This window comes from Oryctolagus cuniculus, chromosome 8 (genome assembly GCF_964237555.1).
Source record: "Oryctolagus cuniculus chromosome 8, mOryCun1.1, whole genome shotgun sequence".
Lineage (NCBI taxonomy): Eukaryota > Metazoa > Chordata > Mammalia > Lagomorpha > Leporidae > Oryctolagus > Oryctolagus cuniculus.
In genome coordinates, this window is record NC_091439.1 from 23,967,917 (window position 1) to 23,983,352 (window position 15,436).

Below are 15,436 nucleotides of genomic sequence, written 5' to 3' on the forward strand. Positions count from 1 at the left end.
TGATTAGGGCTTTACAGCTGGGAAAAGGCCAGCGAGTTAATATATATATATATATATATATATATATATATATACAGATTCCAGATATGCTTTCCTTGTGTTGCATGCGCACACAGCAATCTGGAAAAAGAGGGGCTTACCGACTGCAAAGAATTCCCCTGTTAAATATGGAAAAGAGATACTGGCTCTACTTCAGGCAGTACTGGAGCCTTTAGAAGTGGCCATCATCCACTGCAAGGGACGTCAGAAGGGAGACAGTTATGTTAACCAGGGAAATGCATTAGCAGATAGAGCAGCAAAAAGAGCAGCTACACATGAGAGGTTGGAAATGGCCCTTATACCTCAGTCTGTGGAAGTGGCTAAGGAACCTCAATATACGGAGCCTGAGAATGGATGGGCCCAACAGAGAGGTTATACTGAAAATGCAAATGGATGGATGGTGCATGCTAAATCATAAAATTATGCTACCAATGGCCACTCAATGGAAAATTATTAAGGAGATACACAACTCTACCCACTTGGGAAGAGATGCCTTAACACAACTGGTCTCCGAGGTTTTGGAGGAAAGGGACTAAATACGGTCATAAAAGAAATGACTCACTCTCGGCCACTATGCTTACAGAATAACCCTCACCACGTAAGGCCACCTCCCCTGTTGACTTCTGTGCAGAGGAGGGGAACATAAATAGGTGTAGATTGGCAGGTTGATTTTACCAATATGTTCCCAACAAGCAATTATAGGTACCTTCTAGTCTTTATTAATACTTTTACAGGATGGATAGAGGCCTTTCCAACCCAAATGGAGAAAGCACACGAGGTGTTTAAAGCCATGTTGAAAGACATCGTGCCATGCTTTGGACTCCCATGGTCACTCCAGAGTGACAATGGACCTTCATTTATATCTAAAATAGCCCAGAAGAACCCAGCAGCTTCTAAGAATAATGAGGACCATGCAGGAGACACTGAGGATGGCCGTGACTGAAAGAGATCCAGCTCGCAAAGCAAACTCATTGGATGAGATACGCAGAGACTTCCAGACCGAGAACAGACAGGGTCTGCGCCCCTAATAAGCAGGAAGTAGCTACAGAAGATGGTGACTCGACGCCCATCAACATCCCCTTAAGATTAAGGTCTGAAGTCTCTGAGGGGGGAATGAAGTAGGCAGGCATACAGTCTAAAATTGTTAGATTTGTGAACTGGAAGACCATGCCTTTGCCACACCCCTGTGTGACCTCATGCCCCTACCTGGCCACACCTGGTGCCTACCAGCCAATCAGGTTAATTAACCACTCCCCTTTGGAAGTGCGTTAAAAGCCAGGACACGGTGTGGCCCATCCGGCTCTTCTTCCCTGGCCTCTTGTCAGGAGGGGGCTTGCTATAGCCCCGTGCCTCCAGGGCGCATGGCCTTCGGGCCATGTGCTCTAGGCTTCCTGGCCCAGATACAGGCCTAGATGCTCTTCCACATGGCTGGTTCCTGGTGCTCGGTATGAACCCCTATTCACCTCTCTCTCTTAAATAACGCTCTCTTTCCTATGCATCTTTCTCACTAAATAAAAGCTTAAAACGTACCATGCTGCCTCGTTTATCTGTGCTGGTATTTAGAATTCTTCTCTAAATATTAGGCAAGAACCCTCTTGGGCTTATTAATATCAGGGATTTAGTAATAAGCCCGTGGTGAAATCGTAAGGCACCCCAAATTCCGGTAGCGCATGTGGCACCCCGGATAGCATTTCTAGGGAACTTTAAGGGGCCACATTTTAGTGTAAATTTTAGGGGGTCTTTTCCGATTTCAGTTCTAGTCCCAGCTCCTCCACTTCCGATCCAGCTCTCTGTATGGCCTAAGAAAGCAGTAGTACATGGCCTGAGTCCTTGGGCCCCTACACCCATGTGGGAGATCCGGAAGAAGCTCCTCGGTCCTGGCTTCGAATCCGTGAGGCTCCGGCCATGGCGGCCATCTGAGGAGTGAACCAGCAGATGGAAGACCTCTCTCTCTCTCTGCCTCTCTTTCTGTGTAACTCTGACTTTCAAATAAATAAATAAATCTTTTTAAAAAATACTTTACAAAGGTAACTAACCAAAACAGATCTTCTTTGCCTGTAACTAAGGATTCCCCACTGAACTATATGCCATTTCTATTTACTATATACAACAAGTGTGTCTGTGTCTCCCATGATCTAACACCAAAGCATAACTGCTCTTCTAGAACTCATATAGACTATTGGAATGATGTGACTCTGCTTCTGTTTCCCCAACGACGTCCCTTTCCAGCATGAAGCAGCCAGAGCAGCCATCGCCCAGTTCCCCCTAACAGAAGTTAGGGTTTCAATCTTCTGGAGGTGGGAATGTGAGTAGGTAAATGGGCAATAGGCAGTCAGGGTGGTTCCCTGGTAGAAATTTGAAATGGTGAGATGTCTGCTCCCCTCCAAGGAAAAAAAGTTATCTTTAGCAGATCAACGCATCCTGCTTCCTTAGGAATCTCCAAATTTCCAAATTTACCATGAGAATGGCAAGGGAGTGGTCATTCCTTCCTTGTCCTTCCGGAATGGTTTTTTATCATCAGCCAGATAGAATGGAGAATTGTAAATCAGGTCTTTTGTTGAGTTTGTCCCCGTGTTGTTGGTTGACAGTTTGGTTCTCAAGGTTGTACTTAAAAGCCTCATTACCACCAGCCCTGTGGGTCTTCCTCTCTTGGAACCCCCCCCCCTCTTTGCCACTCTGGCAGGGGGTTTCCAACATGAATAAATCCTACTTTACTTTCAAAAAAAAAATCAGGCTTTTTTTTTCACATCTGCTGGTTAAAGCCCCAGGCAGGCACCAGGAAGGGTGTGGGATGGGGCAGAGCGGCACACCCTTTGCAGCCTGGTCCAGGGAGGGCCGAAAGTGCCTTCCGTCCATCTTCTCACCCACCAGGATTGGCTGAGAGAGGGCATCAGGGGTCCTCCTCTGCATGCTGACGTCACACACAACAGTAGCATCCCTTTCCTCTCCCACCCAAGTCACAAGTCAAGCTCATGCTCCACAAAGCCCCTCCTGGGGGCCGGCGCTGTGGCTCAGCTGGTTAACAGCCTGGCCTGAAGCTCTGGCATCCCATATGGGCTGCTCCTTTTCTGATCCAGCTCTCTGCTGTGGCCTGGGAAAGCAGTAGAAAATGGCCCAAGTCCATGGGCCCCTGCACCTGCGTGGAAGACCCAGAAGAAGCTCCTGACTCCTGGCTTGGGATCGGAGAAGCTCAGGCCATTGCAGCCATCTGGGGAGTGAACCAGTGGATGGAAGACCTCTCTCTGTCCCTACCTCTTTTTGTAACTCTGTCTTTCAAATAAATCTAAAAAAAAAAAAAAAAGACCCTCTTGTTGCAGGGAGGGGAACAGAGGAGGTAAATAGGAGTCCTGACACTGAGACGGTTGAGTCAGTACTAGGCTCTTCCCTTACTCTCCACCTCTCCATAGAGGTACCTGTAGAACAGTGGGTAAGCCTGCTGGCTGCAATCCTAGCATCGCATATGGGTGCAGGCTTGATTCCCGGCTGCTCCACTTTCAATTCAGCTCCCTGCTAGTGGCCTGGGAAAAACAGTGGAAGATGGCCCAAGATCTTGGGCCTCTGCCAATCAAGTGAGAGAACTGGATGAAGCTACTGGCTTTGGCCTGGCCCAGCGCTGATTGTTGCAGTAATCCGTGAAGTGAACCAGTAGATGAAAGATCTCTCTGTCTCTCTTTCTCCCTCTCTGTAACTTTGGCTTTCAAATAAATAAACAAACCTTAAAAAGAGAGAGAGAATAGAAAGCAACCAGTCATGTCAGCAGTGTCCAGAGGCTATTTCACCTGATCATAGACATAGATACATATGTTGGCCTTTAGGAAATAATCTCATCTTGTTTTACATAATTTCATTTTACTATTTTTGTGTGTATAGGCTGTTAAGCTAATCTTTTATGTCAGAAAATAATATTAAGGTAATAGTAAGTATTATCTGTGGTCCACTTTATTGGATGATAGTAATCCTTCTACCTCTGTATGCACTATTTGATTATCCTTACCAGCTCATTTAAACTTGTTTTTAGCTATTTTCAAATTGGAAACAGAAAATGCTGTCTTTCAAAATGTGCAGATACCAGTCCTGCTCCAGTGCTGGGCTTCTGTCCTCTCTTTGCTAGCTGGCCTCAAAGAGGCCCTTTCATACTTCAAAACAGATTGCCATGGTGATTGTAATTAAGACTTAAGTGTAGGGCCGGCGCTGTGGCTCACTAGGCTAATCCTCTGCCTGCGGCGCTGGCATCCCATATGGGCACCGGGTTCTAGTCCCCGTTGCTCCTCTTCCAGTCCAGCTCTCTGCTGTGGCCCCAGAGGGCAGTGGAGGAAGGCCCAGGTGCTTGGGCTCCTGCACCTGCATGGGAGACCAGGAGGAAGCACCTGGCTCCTGGTTTCGGATCGGGGCAGCGCCAGCCGTGGCGGCCATTTGGGGAGTGAACCAATGGAAGGAAGACCTTTCTCTCTGTCTCTCTCTCTCACTGTCTATAACTCTACCTGTCAAATTAAAAAAAAAAAAAAAGACTTAAGTGTAGCCTGGAAACACGCAATGCTTCATTTCAAACTCTGCAGGTTACTTGGGAGATGCTCGGGTCAAATATCCCCAAAGAAACGCACAGAAATCATCGGAATGGTGTTGTGATTTAGGTCCCAAGAGCAGTCAGTCTCCGTGTGGACTTTTTCCACACAAGGATAAAAGGACCGGAGGTTTATTGTAAGAAACTGGAGGTCACACCTGGAGAAGGAGTGGGCTGAGAAAAGAAAGGAGCAGTAATCCCAGAACAGAAATGGGGAAGTGTGTTCTGATAACAGAGCTCATGGCCTGGTGGCCTTTGCAGGAATCCAGCCAATGACCTTACTCCTCAAGTTGTCGAGGTGGCAGGGACTTGGCTGTTCTGGAGGAGGGAGGTCCCTTGCATCCCTGCCCTTCTTAGTGAAAGCACTAGGTCAGTCCTTCCAAATGAAAGAGATGTAGAAAGAGAAGTGATTCGCAAGAAGCACAACTGCATTTCTTTATGTACCATCCAGAAAACTGCCCTTTTACAGACTATCTTCAAAGTCTCCCATGATTTGACAATTACAGTTTCTTAAAATGAAAATATAGGGGCCAGCACAATGGGTTAAGCTGCTGCCTGAAATACTTGAATCTCACATGGACACTGGTCCCAGCTGCTCCACTTCTGATCTAGCTCCCTGCTGATGCACCTGGGAAAGCAGTGGAAGATGGCGCAAGTGCTTGGGCTCCTGTCACCCACATGGGAGACCAGATGGAGTTCCATGCTCCTGGCTTTTGTGGCCACTTAGGGAGTGAACCAGCAGATGAAAAATCTCTGTCTTTCACTCTCTCTCTGAAAAATCTGCCTTTTGAATAAATAAAACCATGTTTTAAGATTTTTTAAATAAAAATATAAGCATTAATATTGAAAATGTGCTTTAGCACAAATCCAATTCACTATTCTGTTGGAATCAATAAATAATCCATGAATTTTACATTAAAAGATTTCCATCTTTTTGTTTTTAATGATTTATTTTATTTGAAAGTCAGTTACAGGGGCCAAAGCTGTGGCGCAGCAGGTTAATGCCCTGGCCTGAAGTGCTGGCATCCCATTTGGGAGCCGGTTCGAGATCTAGCTGCTCCACTTCCAATCCAGCTCTCTGCTATGGCCTGGGGAAGCAGTAAAAGATGGCCTAAGTCCTTAGGCCCCTACACCCAAGTGGGAGACCTGGAAGAAGCTCCTGGCTCCTGGCTTCGGATCGGTGCAGCTCTGGCAGTTGCGGCCAATTGGGGAATCAACCATCGGATGGAAGACCTCTCTCTCTCTCTCTGCTTCTTCTCTCTCTCTGTGTAACTCTGTCTCTCAAATAAATAAATAAATCTTAAAAACAAAAAAGTCAGTTACAGACAGAGAGATCTTCCATCCACTGGGTCATTCCCCAGATGGCCACAATGGCTAGGGACATGAACCAGCACCCATATGGGATGCTAGCATTGCAGGTGGCTTTACCCACAATGCCACAACACTGGCTCCCTAGAGTTTCATCTTTTTAAACTAGTTTTCTTTTTATTTCTTTAATTTTTTAAGATCTATTTATTTATTTGAATGTCAGAGTTACAGAGAGGCAGACAGAGAGAGACAGAGAGAGAGAGAGAGAGGGAGATTCTATCTGGTGGTTCACTCCCCAAATGGCTGCAAGAGCCAGGGCTAGACCAGACCAGCTCTAGGAGCTTCTTCCAGGCCTCCCATGTGGGTGGCAGGGGCCCAAGTATTTGAGCCATCCTCTGCTGCTCTTCCCAATATCATAAGCAGGGAGCTGGATCGTAAGTGGAGCATCCAGGACGTGTACAGGCACCTATATGGGATGCCGGTGCTGCAGGCAGCAGCTTTACCTGCTATGGCATATCACCAGTCCCTATTTTTTTCTCATGTCCACAGATATTGAGTAAAGAATCCTTTAAGTACTATAGCATAGACATGTCTTTATTTAACGGACCCACCAGTAGCCTTCAAAGTTCTGGAGACAAAGAGTCCTTCACACAGAACTCTGAGTTCATGAGGTTTATTTCTGTTGGTCATGCTACATGCAATGGATACTTCCCTAATCAGCATGGTGGTGGCCTTTTGGCTCAGACATGTTGTAGCCTCACAGTAAGCCTTGACTTACTCTTCGGAGAGATCACAAGGGCATGGAGCACTTGCCCCTCTGACTTGTTCTCAAGCTGACCCCAAAAGGGAACTGAAAGGGGAACACATTACCCTGGTGGTGTAGAAACAGACCAGTGAGCAAAGGCACAGTCCTAGGTTCCCACATCAAGCACTTGAGTATGCAGGACACTTACTGGCCTCAAATCAGTGTCCTAAAGACATGATGTGTCTTTGCTCTCTTAGTTACTCAAGACCAATGTCATTCACATGCAGGGACACCTGCCATCCTACTGAGTCACAAGATAGCTAGCATTTACTGTGCTCTTCCTATGTGCCACGCATTGGTCAAAGCATGCTATGAGCATCCCAAGCGATGTTAATTTGACTAAACTTGCACAGCTAATAAGTGATCCGGCTGAGATGTGAACACTAGCACTGAAATTCTAGAACCCAGGTGCTTTCTAGTCTTAATGTGCTTTTTCTACATTTACTTTTCTTTATCTTAATTTTTTCAAAATAAAAATTATAATAGCATCTTTCTTGGAGCTGACATTATGGCACAGAGGGTTAAGTGGTCAATTGTGATGCCAGCATCCCGTATCAGAGTGCCTGTTTGAGTCCCAGCTACTCCACTTTTTTTTTTTTTTTTTTTTTTTTTGACAGGCAGAATGGACAGTGAGAGAGAGAGAGACAGAGAGAAAGGTCTTCCTTTGCCGTTGGTTCACCCTCCAATGGCCGCTGCGGCTGGTGCGCTGCAGCCGGCACACAGCGCTGATCCGAAGCCAGGAGCCAGGTGCTTCTCCTGGTCTCCCATGCAGGTGCAGGGCCCAAGCACTTGGGCCATCCTCCACTGCACTCCCTGGCCACAGCAGAGAGCTGGCCTGGAAGAGGGGCAACCGGGACAGAATCCGGCGCCCCAACTGGGACTAGAACCCGGTGTGCTGGCGCCACAAGGCGGAGGATTAGCCTATTGAGCCGCGGTGTCGGCCTCAGCTACTCCACTTCTGACCCAGCTTCCTGCTAAAGTGCCTGGGAAAGCAGTAGAAGATGGTTCAAGTACTTGGGTCCCTGCCACCTACATGGGCAATCTGAATAGAGTTCCTAGCTCCTGGGTTCTTCATGGACCAGACCTGGCTTCTGTAGCCACTTGGGAGTGAACCAACAGATAGAAAACCTCTTCCTCTGTATCTGTGCCTTTCTCTCTTTTTCACCTCACCTCCCTCACTCTGCTTTTCAAATAAATAAATACTCAAAACTCAGCACCTCTCTTTAAAAAAAAAAGATGATTTAAAATTTTTTTAAAAAAATTTATTTGAAAGGCAGAGTAACAGAGAGGGAGAGAGAGAGAAAGGGATAGATCTTTGATTGTTGGTTCACTCCCCAAATGGGCACAATGGCCAGAGCTGGGTCAATCTGAAGCCAGGAGCCAGGAGCTTCCTCTGGGTCTCCCATATGGGCACAGGGGCCCAAGCACTTGGGCCATCTTCCATTGCTTTCCCAGGTGCATTAGCATGGATATGGATCAGAAGTGGAGCAGCCGAGACTCAACCTAATGCCCATATGGGATGCCAGTACTGCAGATGGCAGCTTAACCTGCTACACCACAGCACCGGCCCCAATGGCACCTTTCTTATAATGATGCTGTGAGGATTGAAAGTAATTAATAAAGTGCTTGACACAGTGCGTTGTGCAGGCCAAATCTCAGAGTGTAGCTATAGTTTGTAGGATAGTTGACGATGTCCCAAAGTCACAGGAGTCAGGAGCCAAACCAGGGCTCCCACTCAGATAGTCTGCTCCTGGAGTCCACCCTTTAAATTTAAATATATATATTTAGGAGGGAGAAAGCCAAGCAGTGCTCCCATCTGCTAGCTTACTTCCCAGGTGCACACAACAGTCTGGGCTTGGCTGGGGCTAAAGCCAGGGGGCTGGGAACCCAATCCAGGTCACCCACGTAGGTGACAGGGACCCAGTTACTTGAGCAATCACTGCCACCTCCCAGGGTAAGCATTAGCAGGAAGCTGAAAGCAGGAGCTGGAACCAGGAATAGAATTCAGGTACTGCAATGTGGGTGCCACTGTCTTAATCCGCATCTTTACTTAGGCCAAATACCTGTGCCCTGAAGTCCCCTGTTAACCTTCCCCACTCTTGCTGCTTTGAGCCAGCCCAAGTAGAGTCCCCAGCATATTAGTAGAGTGAATACCCAGCACATCGAATAGCAGAGTGAGAACTCAGTGTTGTTCCTCTCCCTTATCTGCTGCCCTCTCCTCACTGAGGGACAAACCAAGACACAAAAACACTTCCTTATTTAACTTCTTTGAAAAGGGAAGCCGATTCAATCCTACCTCGTACTTCCTTCCTCAGGCTTACATAGGAGACAAAAAGCAAAGTACGTGACTTAGAAGACAGGATTTAAAAATACAGGTCTGTTCGGTCTGTCTGTGTATTTGACTTCGTCTTCCTTCCCGGTTGTCATCATGCTCCCTTCCATTGAAACGGGCGGGCTGGAATGTCTTCCTAGCTTGTCACGGCGCATCGCCTGCCTCCTGCTGAACAATGCCTAGATTACTCACAGACTCACAGCTAGGCATGTGAGGCATGCTGCACATCGAATTGTGCAACAGCAACCTCGGCTGTGAGTGTGAACATTTGAATTTCAGTTTTGAAGGAAGTTGGCAATCCCCTGCTCTCTTTTGCAATGTTACAGTGGATGGGGAGCTTTTTCTCTTTAAAAAATCTTGGACTGTACATATTACAGAAGCCAATCAGCTGACTTTGTCCTGTTTCTCTTCCACTATGAAGTCATTTTTAAAATCATGAGTGGATCACCGTGGCCTTCGAAGACAATCTGAATTACGAATAAATCGTCACATATCCACCAAGAGCTTTCAGCAACTCCAAGTCCTTCCAAGGTGAGAATAGCACACGGTTCCACTCTTCAGCACTCTCTTCCTCACCACCTGCCCAGGTTAGCCGAGAAACATGTCTGGGGTTGGACTCTTGTCCCAGGTGCCCCACCTGCCCAGGAACCCTGAACACCTTGAAGCCATATGTTATAATATGGATCTGGCATAAAACCTCTAATCTGTATATCTTAGTCTTGAAAACACTTTCCCTCATTCTACACACACACAATTAGATTCTTTGACCCCTAGAGAGCAGAGCCCTCTTACTTTGCACCCTCAGATCCTACACTAGCCTAACACATGGTAAACAGATATGACATGCTGTTGAACAATGAATTATTTACCCAGAACCCATGTGGGTGGTATCATGTTTAAGGGACACACTTCAGCTGGCAGGAGTAATTAAAAATAAATAGCATTGCTTATTCAAACATCTGTGGGACATTCAAAAAAAATCCAAACACACAACCCTCAACAGCACTTCCTAGAGCCCCCCTCTTCTCATTCACTCCTTTTCATACCCACCACTGATCCAGCTCAGCCTGCATCAAGCCCTCCTTCCAGAAGAAAAATACTGACTTTACCACGCCACCTACCAAAAAGTTTTCTTTTCCTCTTCCTCAATAACTTCTTATGTAGCTAGATTTTGCTTCCATCCAGACAAGAAAAAAAAAATTCTTCCTTTTTTGAATGGAAGGGCAGAGAAACTGGGTTGAAAATGGTAAGAGTCTCATTGAGGCCTGGAGAAGAGAGGAAATATGTGAACACTCTTATTTTCATAATTATTCCCATCATAGTTAATGAGAATGAAAGAGTTTAAGGAGCAGCCATTTAGCCTAGTGGTTAAGGTGCTGGTTGGGATGCTTGTATCTCATATCACACAGCCTGTGTTCAAGTCCCAGCTCTGACTCCGGATTCCAGCTTCCTGCTAATGTGCACCCTGGGGAGCAGCAAGTAGTAGCTGAAGTCCTTAGGTCCCTGCCACCCACGAGGGAGACCCAGGTTGAGTTCCCAGCTCCTCCTTTAGCCTGACCCACCCCCAGCCTTTATGGGCATTTGGAAAGTGAACCAGCAAATGGAAGATCGACCTCTCCCTCTGTTTTCTTCTTCTTAAATAAGAAAATGCTTTTATAAAGATAATAAGAGAGAGAAGGTCTCTGCAGCCGATGAAGAGGACCTTGTCGACATCTTTGCCTGTGGCTGTGTTCAGTAACTTCAAACACACAACTGTTCTAAAATTTTATCTGTATGTATCCCTATTATATTTTCTTGGAGGAAGAAAATTGATTCTTTTTTATTTATTTATTTATTTATTTTATTTATTTATTTTTGACAGGCAGAGTGGACAGTGAGAGAGACAGAGAGAAAGGTCTTCCTTTGCCATTGGTTCACCCTCCAATGGCCGCCGCGGCTGGCGCGCTGCGGCCGGTGCACCGCGATGATCCGGTAGCAGGAGCCAGGAGCCAGGTGCTTCTCCTGGTCTCCCATGGGGTGCAGGGCCCAAGCACTTGGGCCATCCTCCACTGCACTCCCTGGCCACAGCAGAGAGCTGGCCTGGAAGAGGGGTAACCGGGACAGAATCCAGCGCCCCGACCAGGACTAGAACCCGGTGTGCCGGCACCTCAAGGCGGAGGATTAGCCTAGTGAGCCGCAGCGCCGGCAAAAAATTGATTCCTAAATCGTCCCCAAAGAGGACTTTTCCAAAAGTAAAAAAGTTTGACTTGATTATCATATATTGGGTTCTTCACAAAAATTAACAGCAAAAAAGACGATTCCTTTGCTCACCAAGAAATGGGTCATGCTCTTCATTTACCTCCTACTTGCAAACTCCACTCAGAGTTAGCTGTTGATCGAAAACCACGACTGCAACACCACTCTGGATATGTCTTCCAACCAGAATGGAATTATGCAGTAGGAGCTACCCTAAGAACCTAGAAGGAATGTGTTGGCCCTGGTAGTAAGGGAGGAGAAGCAGTATCAGATCTCCACGTTTTAGAATTGACACAAACAGTGTACTGCGTCATACAGGGTCAAAAGACTGTGCAGCATATGCATGGACACTTTTGTGCTTTTCCAAGTATTTTCTCAGATTGATATTTTCTCTTTTGGATTTTGTAAATTTACATTGGAATATCCCAATATACTTCCACTGGGCTGAGGAAAATAAGGGAAGGGCTCTGCTTTGCCTCTGTTTAGGTTGGGGGAAAATGGAAAGAAAAACTATTTGGGGTAAGGTCTTGTGGGGAGGGTTACCAGAGACTTAATAGTTTAAAAATAAATCTGGGGGCCAGCACTGTGGCATAATAGGTTAAGCATCCACCTGCCATGCTAGCGTCCCATATGGGCGTCAGTTCAAGTCCTGGCTGCTTCACTTCCAATCCAGCTCTCTGCTTAAGGCCTGGAAAAGCAGAAGATGGCCCAAGTGTTTGGGACCCTGCACCCATGTGGGAGACCCAGAAGAAGTTGTTGGCTCCTGGCTTCAGATCTGCTCAGCTCTAGCCATTGTGGCCAACTGGGGAGTAAACCAGTGGATGGAAGACCTCTCTGTCTGTAACTCTACCTCTCAAATAAATATATACATCTTTCAAAATCTTTTTAAAAATAAAAATAAAAATGAATCTTTTGGGGGCCAGCACTGTGGTGTGGCAGGTTAGGCCACTGCCTGTAGTGCCAGCATCCCATGTGGGCATCGGTTTGAGTCCTGGCTGCTCCACTTCCAATCCAGCTTCCTGCTGATGTGCCTGGGAAGGCAGCAGAAGATAGCCCAAATGCTCTGGCCCATGTGCCCATGTGGGATACCTGGATAAAGCTCCTGGCTCCCGGCTTTGATCTGGACCAGTCCTGATCATTGTGGCCGTTTGGAGAGTGAACCAGCAGATGGAAGACTTCTCGCTCTCTGCCTCTTTCTTTCCTTCTCTGTAACTCTGCCTTGCAAATCAATAAATCTTTTTTGCAAAATGAATCTGTTGGGGAAGGCATTGTGGTTAAGCTGCTGCTTGTAATGCCAGTATCCTGTCTGAGCACTGGTTAGAGTACCAGGAGCTCCACTTTCACTTAAGCTCCTTGCTAATGTACCTGGGAAAGCACCAGAAGATGACCTGAGTGCTTGGACCTCTGCCACCCATGAGGGAGATCTGGACGGTGTTCTAGGCTCCTAGCTTTGGCCTGGCCCTGCCCGTTGTGGCCATCTGGGGAGGGGAGTGAACCAGCAGATGGAAAATTAATCTTTCTTTCTCTCTCTCTCTCTTTCTCTCTTTCTGTAGTTCTGCCTTTGAAAGAAAGAAAGGAGATCCAGCTCCCTGCTAATGTGCCTGGGGAACCAGTGGAAGATGGCCCCAGTAACACAGTCACATGGGGGACCCCAAAGAATCTCCTGGCTCTGGGCTTTGGATCAGCCCAGCTCTAGCCATTGTGGCCATTTGGGGAGTTAACCAGCAGATGGAAGATCTCATTTTCTCTCTCTCCATAACTCTGTCTTTCAAATAAATAAATGAATCTTTTTTAAAAAAAACAAAGTTAAAAAAAAGAAAAAGAAAATGAATCTGTGTGTTTGTGTTAGAGACAAAGTGAAAGAATGTAAAAATTAAAGAAAAAAATATTCAAATATCTACTTGCACCATAAATTTCCTATTGGAACCCAGCCCTTCCCCCTCTCAAGCTCTGCTTATTCGCATAATTCTTGCATCAATGTTCTCGAAGCTTCCCAGCTTTCTGTTTTGTTCCTCTTCACTCCCATTAGTGAATTACCACAAACTCATCAGTTTAACACAACAGAAAATTATCATCCAATTATTACCAAAGGTCACAATTCTTTTTTTTTTTTTTTAAGATTTATTTATTTATTTGAAAGTCAGAGTTACACAGAGAGAGGAGAGGCAGAGAGAGAGAGGGAGAGAAAGGTCTTCTATCCGATGGTTCACTCCCCAAATGACCGCAATGGCCAGAGCTGCACCAATCCAAAGCCAGGAGCCAGGTGCTTCTTCTGAGTCTCCCACTTGGGTGCAGGGGCCCAAAGACTTGGGCCATCTTCTACTGCTTTCCCAGGCCGTAGCAGAGAACTGGATCAGACATGGGGCAGCCGGAACTAGAACCGGTGCCCATATAGGATGCCGGCGCTTCAGGCCAGGGCGTTAACCTGCTGCACCACAGTGCCGGCCCCACAAAGGTCAGAATTCTAAAATGGCTCTTACTGGGCTGAAGCCAAAGCATCAGCAGGCACTGTTCCCTAGCTTTTCCCAGCTTCAAGAGGTGGCCCACATCCTCACCTCACGATCCTGTCTTCTACCCTCAAAACCAGGAGTCAGCGTCCACAGCCTCTCTCTAGCTCTGACACTCCTGCATCCATCTTCCACTTTAATCAGGTCATTTGTGATTGGAGTGTACCAACAAAAATAATCCAGGGTAATTGTCCTTTCTCAAGATTTAAAAATTAAGAGCTAGTGATGTGGCACAGTGGGTAAAACCACCACCTGCAACACTGGCCTCTCATGTGGGCACCAGTTCATGAACTGGCTGCTCCACTTCCAATTCGGGTCCCAGCTAATGGCCTGGGAAAGTAGCAGAAGATGGCCCCAGTGCTTGGGCCTCTGCTACACACACGGGAGAGTCAGAAGAAGCTCCTGACTCCTGGCTTAGGCCTGGCCCAGTCCCAGCCGTCATCACCATCTGGGGAGCGAACCAGCAGATGGAAGATCTCTCCATCTCTCCCTCTCTCACTGTAACTCTGATTTTCAAATAAATAAGTCAATCTTTAAAAAAAGACGCAAAAATGCATCGCATCTATGAAGTGCCTTTTCCCATGGAAGGTGTTACAGTCACGGGTTCTGGAGATCAGGATGTAAACATCTTTGGGAGACCAATATTCTGCCTTCCACACTTCGGTGTTCCATGTTTACTGCCACTCCAGCTTGGCCACTTTTCAACAAGATGCCGAGACATGAAATAACTGATGTCCCCAGCTCTCTCCATCAACTCAGTTTCTGAGAATCCAAAGCCTGAGCAAAGGCCCTTCTGGAGTCACTTCCCAAACTTCCTCCTTGCAAGTGCTTTCTGTCCAGTTGCAAGCATCGTCACTTTCCTGCGTCCTGCATCTTCCTCTTGGGAAATCTAATTTTCTGAGCCTGATTTCATTTCAGACCTCTTCCATGAACACTTGCTGCATCTCCCTAACCATGAGTCAGATACTTTCTGTCTGAAATCCCATTAAATTGTTTCCCTTTAAATACATACATAATGTTGTATACACACATAACATATATGAATACAAATAATCTACATTTATTTATGATACCTATATATGTTTATGTAGTATCTATGATAGTGTTTGTAGGTGTCTACTGCATACAAAATTCATTCATGTGTACTTTGAAACCTTACCACAATGTAAACCTGCTATTATTATTTGGCAAGTGAAAATTTACAACAAGATAAATTTGGTATTAATTATTCAATGTTATGTAAATTTTATACATAAGGGATCAAAATCATATTGTTAAAAGTCATACCACTGGGGCCAGCACTGTGGTATATCGAATAAAGCTGCCACCTGTCACTCCAGAATTCCATATGGCCACCAGTCCAAGTCTCAGTTGCTCCTCTTCTGATCCAGCTCTCTGCGATGGCCTGGGAAAGCAGAAGATGGCCCAAGTCCTTGAGTCCCGGCACCTGTGCGGGAGACCTGGAGACAGCTCCTGGCTCCTGGCTTCAGATCAACCTAGCTCCAGCCATTGTGGTCATTTGGGAGTGAACCAGCGGATAGAAGACCTTTCTCTGTCTCTACCTCTCTCTGTCTGTAACTCTGCCTCTCAAATAAAAAATAAATAAACCTTTAAAAAAAGTCATACCACTGATTCAAATGTCTTTTCTG